This window comes from Mycteria americana, chromosome 12, assembly GCF_035582795.1.
Source record: "Mycteria americana isolate JAX WOST 10 ecotype Jacksonville Zoo and Gardens chromosome 12, USCA_MyAme_1.0, whole genome shotgun sequence".
Lineage (NCBI taxonomy): Eukaryota > Metazoa > Chordata > Aves > Ciconiiformes > Ciconiidae > Mycteria > Mycteria americana.
Window position 1 is genome coordinate 15,975,348 of NC_134376.1, and position 6,991 is coordinate 15,982,338.

Genomic DNA, 6,991 nt, shown 5'->3' on the forward strand with positions numbered 1-6,991 from the left:
GGAGTTCAGTTCGGTGCTTGCTCAGCTATGCATAGGTGAAAATGAATGAAAGCAGAATTACCGCACTTCCTCCCCTTTTCAGAATGCCTTCCCCAGGTCTGAAGCGTAATAATTAATTAGAAGAAACACTAACATACAAACATACTCCTTCTATTAATTACAAGAAATACTAACATACAAACAGGCTTAAGCTCTAGTCTGTTTTTCACTGTTCAGCAGTTAACAGCTGCTACAGGAAAAGTGTGTGAGAAAGTAACAGCTGTATAACGTGGCTGACGTTTATTATTTGCAGTTACTCATTTAAGGAGACTGCTTCTTTTTAGTTATGGCATGATTTGATGAAGGGAGTTTCTCCTCCTATAGGACATGCAAGGATTGCGTAGGAGCTCGGTCCACTGTACGTACTGCCTATCTGAAAGATGATCAGCATCCATGTGTACACTCTATGTAAAGTTTCATTTCATTGACAATTCACAGACTGTAACATATCTCAAGACTGAGCTCTTCTCCGACCCCCATTTTCTAGCTCTAAAGACCATCCTCAAGTCACTGTATTAAGAAGGGGTGCAATCAGTGAACCACAGCTACCACACAGAGTTGGTAAAATGCTCTGTTCTTATGAGTCTAAAATCTGGGCAAACAGGAGTTCTGCTAAGCTGTTATATGACTGTGCTGGATTTGATTTACCTGTTCTCATCATGATAGATACTGGTTGGAGAGATGGAGACATCTTGAAAATACAATTGGAAGTAAAGAAAATACATTAAAATACCTAATGCCATTCTTAACATCTTCCTCTAGTAAATATTACTTCCTGTTGTGGCTCAAAGAAAAAACTAGCATGAAGGAAAAGGCTCATACTTTCAAATATGATAGTCAAAATGGAATTACATTGATTCCCACGGCTTCTGTGTTGTAGAAAGTTCAGTCTGCCATGGCTGGATTTTTGACTCTGCTGACACTGGGAAAGCCTCTCAACTGGAATGAAATCCCATTTGAAATGAGATCTGCTTCTTAGATGATTTTGCTCCCTGGCAAAGGCACCAGTATCCTGCTTTTCCTGGTAACTGTCAAGATTAGTGCAGGATTACAGCTCGTGTGGTGCTGGCTTAACTGGCAGATGAAAAAATGGGATATCATGCCACTGCTCATCATACAGACCTTATTAATAGATACATGTTTTAAAAATATCAGAAGTCTTCAAATGAAAACATTAGATTATATTCATTTTAAATCTAGGCTTGCAAAATATTCTTACAAAAAATTAATGGTTTGAGGTTCTTCTGTAGCACAACCAAATATCAAACTTTCCCTGCATACACAGCTGATAGCAGATATATTCTTCTGAAAAGTGAATCTCTTCCTTTTACACACACCACTTGTTGATATCATACATTAAAAGGCTGGCTCATGAAACATCAGAGGCTAGAGCTGAACTGCAGTCCCCAGGATTACAATACCACAGGACACATGGTGTCAGAAGCATAATTTTAAAAAGGTGAACACTTGACGCTAACACGAAAACATACAAGCCCTGTAAAACAGGACAAAAGGAAAGAGCCATGATACTCCATTAGGGCTTGATCTAAATGTCACGTTCTTGAAAGACTTGCTCCAGTGTGGCAGTAGTTCTTTAAAGATACCGAGTCTCGTCCTAAATGACATTATTCACTGAAATGATGCTATTTTTGTTAGAGCATCATGTAATAATGCAAGTTCTCAGCAGCAGACAAATAACTCTCCAAATAAGCAGCAGTGACGTGCCACATACGCCGCTCACTTCACTTTGCTGTAATACAGTTTTATGGTTAAAGTAGGGGGCCATTAGATTCAGGCTACTTAGTCAGAAACAAGTCCTCATATATGCTACAATTTACTTACCTGAAAAAAGGATCAAACCTCATTTCTGGATTACTATTATTCATGTAATCAGAAAGTTCAGCTTTAACAAGGAAAACACTTAAGTTAAAAAACCATAAGCACGTGTCCAGAAAGCACCACAGCACAAGTAGACAGAACAATTTCCATTTGCAAAGGCTGGGAGGTTGTTCTTTGCATTTTACATCACGCGCCAAATACAAGCGGTGAATTGATAATCTTTGCTAAAGCTCTATTCAAGTTCAGGTTAGTCCATTAGTCATTTGTACCAAGACTTACATCTGGTTACTTCCCTCCCCTTTTCTACCCAGTTACATTTGCAATAATTACTAGATAGGAAACCTGCTTAAAATTACTGAAAATGAAATACAAAAAAATGGATCTCCTGGCCTTCTACATGAAAATTTTGGTTGGATTTCTAATCATCTTTAGGAAAACCTTTTTTTAAATACATATTAAATATTAATTAAAAGAGATTCTTTAAGTAATTCCTAAATATTCAACCAGTCTGTTTTTAATTATCTCTACCAAAATGCATATATAAACAAGTATCTGCTGAACTCCAGGTATACTAAACTGAAGAAATCATTAGTGTTTGCTTCTCCTGAGAATAAAAATATTTAGATAAAAACTGAAGGTGCAAATGCAAAGCAAGAGGATTTTCAAGAGTGTCTGTGCTTTGGAGGTGTACTTTGTTTTCTGAACACCTGACAGAAAAGAACATTTTGAAGTTTTTATGTATCCAAAAAGATTCTGGAAGCATCTTAAGTCAAGGCAGTAAAACTGAGCTTTTTGTCATGTTTAATTGCTTCAATTCATAACCTACTTTTGCTGAATCTGGATGTTATTGCTGACTCAAGCAGCTTCTCCACCTTAGTACTTTAAAAAAGTTTGTGTGTCTCCATGTTTGTGGAAGGCAACTAATAAGCCCCTGTGATACTATGGCGTTTTTTTAGATATTCCTGACCATCAGAAAAACATCACTCTCCAGAAGCCTTATTGCTGTGCATGAAATCTGTAATTAACTGCAGAACAAAACCAGTCTCTGATTGCAACCTGGTGGAAGAAGCCATACTGTGCTTTATTTTCAATGACAATGAAGGGAAATCGCAGCCTATGCAATTTAACATGGTTAACCGAAATCAAATGCAGAACAGGCATGTTGAAGACAAATATAAAGCAGAAATCCTTACACTCTATTCCAATCCCCCAAAGCAAACACATTCTCACACTGTCCAAATTGAAGTTCAAGTAAAATAAAAGTAGTGAGTGTACAATGTCACTGAAGACAGCAACTTTGCTACATTCCTTAACATCTCCATTTGATACCTTAAAAATAAAAAGGAAGAAAAAGGAAAAGACATTCCTACAGGTACAGAACTCCACTGCTGACAACAGATCTCAGGCTATAAAATTAAACTTTATTCACAGACAAATTTAGAAAGACATGCTACCAGAAATGAGTCTGTCACACATTTCTTTCTTTTCGCTAACCTAACTGTCTGGTATCTCACCCAAATGCAATCCCACAGCATTTGAATTGCAGAGAAAACATATTTATGATGCACCTTTTTAAATGAAAAGCCCGCGCTTTTCTTCCATGTGGTGACTATATACCTATGGTATGTCTTGTGTCCAAAAACGTATACCTGTGAAAAGCGATCATCTATGTATCGGTATATTCTACTGAATTTGTTATTTCCTGACAACTCCATTTATGAGAGCTATTCCTTTGTAACATATTCCAAAACTAAATTAAAGGCAGATGACTTTCTAAATCGGTTTTTACATGGATTGAAAATATGACTATTTATGGCAGAATAATGGTTTTGAAAAGTAAACCTTATTCTCACATAAAGTTAATACATTTCAAAAGTTATGCTTAGTTCCTAGGCGATGTTGTAAATTGTATCCCAGTCTTATAATATACATAAAAAACCCCAAAACATTGAAAAATCAGCTCAAGTGATCAAGGCCCTCTGTAGTCTTCGTTCCCATCTCTGAATTCTAGAAATATACTATCTTGTGACATAATCATTCTAAGAAAAACTCCAAAATCCAGATCACTGAAGTCAAGTAAAAGCTTGACTTTAGTAGGCTTGAGCTATCTTAAAACTAACTCCTTCTTAGCATGTTACTTACTTAAATTAAAATATGAAGTAAAATTTAGACCAGGTATTTTCTATGGTTAAAATCCTCTACACATTGTTTCCCCTGGTTTACTTTTCATGGTATTTTTTCACAATTACTGCCACACTACCTTAAAAGCAAGAATTAATCATATTTCTTTTCCTTCTCCTTTCCAATTTGATGCTTCATTTGCCATTTCTAACGTATTTATCTTAATAAAATTTATTAACATTTAATAGCAGTATTTTTCATGACAACAGAAGAAGTCCAAGCTTCCAATATTATATTTAAGGACATTTTTCTAGACCTTTTATAGCATTTAGAATACCACAAGGCTTATCACTGAAAAAATTCAATTTATTACTTGTTCCTGGAAAAGTTTTATGAGCAAAACTGAACCCTATGTGAAAATTTTATCAAAAAAAATTTAACAGTTCCATGATAAAGATACTACTGAAGTAACCGGTTTGAAGTTAGAAAGACTGAGTATAACAACTTGCTAGATAATAATAATAAAGTTGTTTCATGCATCTATTGTTTTGTTATTCTGATTTCAAATACTTATTCATGTAGAAATAGGCAAAAATGTTAAGCTCAATCTTTCTAAAACTATGCTTGGAAAGAGGTATAATTAATTCTACTTACACTTGCCGAGGTATCCGTGTATTGGATGTTGGGATGGCACTGACAAAATATAACTTCTTGCCCACATATTAAAGGGAAGGCAACGGGAATGTGAGATACTGTATGTTTACAACATCTAAAATACCAAGAAATCTGGTACTACTTTAGGAAGAAAAACACTGAAACAGATAATCAAATCCCTAATAGATACGTAGGTTTAAAGGAAGTAAACCTGATGACTGACAGAGACACTGCACATGCACTCACAGAGAAGCACCAATAAAGGATCAACCCCCAAAGTCCACTTCGTTTCCATTAAATGACTCACATCTGAAAACAGTGGCAACATATGCCACTACTGCTTTCCGTAGACAAGGGAACGCTGTTTACTTAATAGCAGTTTTGCTCACTTTTCAGAAGTCAACCTCATTTGCATGTTCAGAAAACAGATCAACGTGAATACTAAATGTATAAGAAAACAGCTATAATTTACGAGCAGAATATCAAGGCAGTCAAACTTTACACGTCTATTGCTTCAGTTTAGAAATATATATGAAACCAATGTACTATACATAAGCTAATTTTTTTAAGTATTTCATAAGCAAAAATAATTGTGAACTTTCTATTCAATATGTACATAAATCCTAATTAGTCTGCATCAAGACCAAATTCCTTATCACTACAGAACTGACAAATACAAAGACTGTTTTGGATCTTACTATATTCCTGAATATGCACCTAAATAAAATACCTGAGGTGGAATTTAATATACAGTCCTGAAAGCACCGTGATTTTACGGTGGCTAAACTGCTAACCTTACTGTCTGACACGCACAGAGCCCAGCACTCCACTACTAGGCTGTGCCATAGTCTCCTACATGTGACAGCAAGTCTTTTAAAAAATCATACTCCTCTTAGAGTATGGAAGAGATTCCTCTTCTAAAAGCCAGCAAAGCCCTACTTTCCCTACTCCCCTCACCATTTTTTCCACACTTTGAAGTGCGTGGCTTTTTTAAAGAAAGAAAATTGCTAAAGTCATTCAAAATATTTAAATTGCTCTGCAATTATATCCAGCTGGCAACTGACATGCATTTTTAAATCCCAGTCTTTTATACTCTATTTCTGCTTTTTAAAATCTATTTACATATAAATAGATTGTTAGCCAAATGTATTTGTATGTTTAAATTGTATTTATTAAGAAAATGTTACTGTTGTTTTATCCCACACATTTTAACAAGTACAGTAATAAAACTTTAAAATCCTCATCTAAATTGTGTTTTCTAACATCGTGATATTATGCTGATAATATACAGGTACGCTAAAGTTAAGTAAGCAACCAGGTTGGTCAGGAATCCTGTAAACTGTCTGCGAAACGGCGGTAGTTCGTCTGGCAAAACCATTTCTAATGAGATTCCTGCCACATTTCATATAAATGCTAATATATATCCCATCAAAAGAAAGTTAAACAGCTCTTTGAAGATGAAGTTCACACAAACTTCAGCCAGTCACAGAGGAAGGACAAATAATCCCCCCACGTCTTATTCTCTGTAAGTACCCCATACATTCCTGTATTCACTCACACAGACAAGCCCATGCCACGCACACACCTCTGCATAAACACGGCCATAAATATATGCACGGATAAATATCAGGTGAGCGTGAAGTGCAGCTCTGCAGTCAGTCCTGGAAGTTTACATGCGACACACCTCGGATTAGACGACAACCCCTCAGCGTGCCTCTACCATTGCTCCCGGCTTTCATCCACCAGCGGCTCGGATCCCCACTCCAAGCACACGGCCAGAAGCCCCACGCACACACCAGCCTCGCCGCGTTCACGCCGGGGAGCCACTGACGGCAGCTACACGACAGCAGCCAGACATGTCAACTGCCCCCCGGCCCCCCCGCATGCCAGCCAGGGGCTCGGGGTGGCTCTCCGTCGCCAGCGAAGGCTGGCTCCGCTGGCTCCCCTTCCTTCCCTTCCTTCCTTCCCTTCCCTTCCCTTCCCCTCCTTCCCTTCCCTTCCCCCCGCCTCAATTCCCTCAAGCCTGTTTCTGCCTTACCTGAAGGGCATCTCCCACGCCTGCAATTAGCTGCCAAGATTTCATTGTCGGCTGCCAAGCGCGCCCCGCTTCCGCGCCGGGAGGAGCCGGGAGGAGCGGTGGGCACCGGCGAGCGGCCCCCCCCCGCCCGCCGCCCCGGCCGGGCTGGCTCTGGCCGCGCCGGCCGCCGGCCCGCTCTCCCGCCCGGGGGCGCGCACACCTGCAGCTCCCGGCCCCAGGACAGCATCAACTACACACACGCAGAAAAGCCACAGGCGGGAGCGCGGTGCCAGGCGAAGCAGCCGGGCGCCGCGGGCGGCT

At 39.0% G+C, this 6,991-nt stretch overlaps 1 long non-coding RNA gene across 1 annotated transcript in view; it reads right to left on the reverse strand.

Moving 5' to 3' along the window:
* The window catches only part of LOC142415837 (uncharacterized), a 49,601-nt gene extending 42,865 nt beyond the window's left edge, over positions 1–6,736 (reverse strand). Inside the window, exon 1 of the long non-coding RNA XR_012777553.1 lies at positions 6,692–6,736. This is a non-coding gene — a long non-coding RNA (uncharacterized LOC142415837). The remainder of the gene's footprint in view (positions 1–6,691) is intronic.
* Between the last annotated feature and the right edge of the window lie 255 nt (positions 6,737–6,991).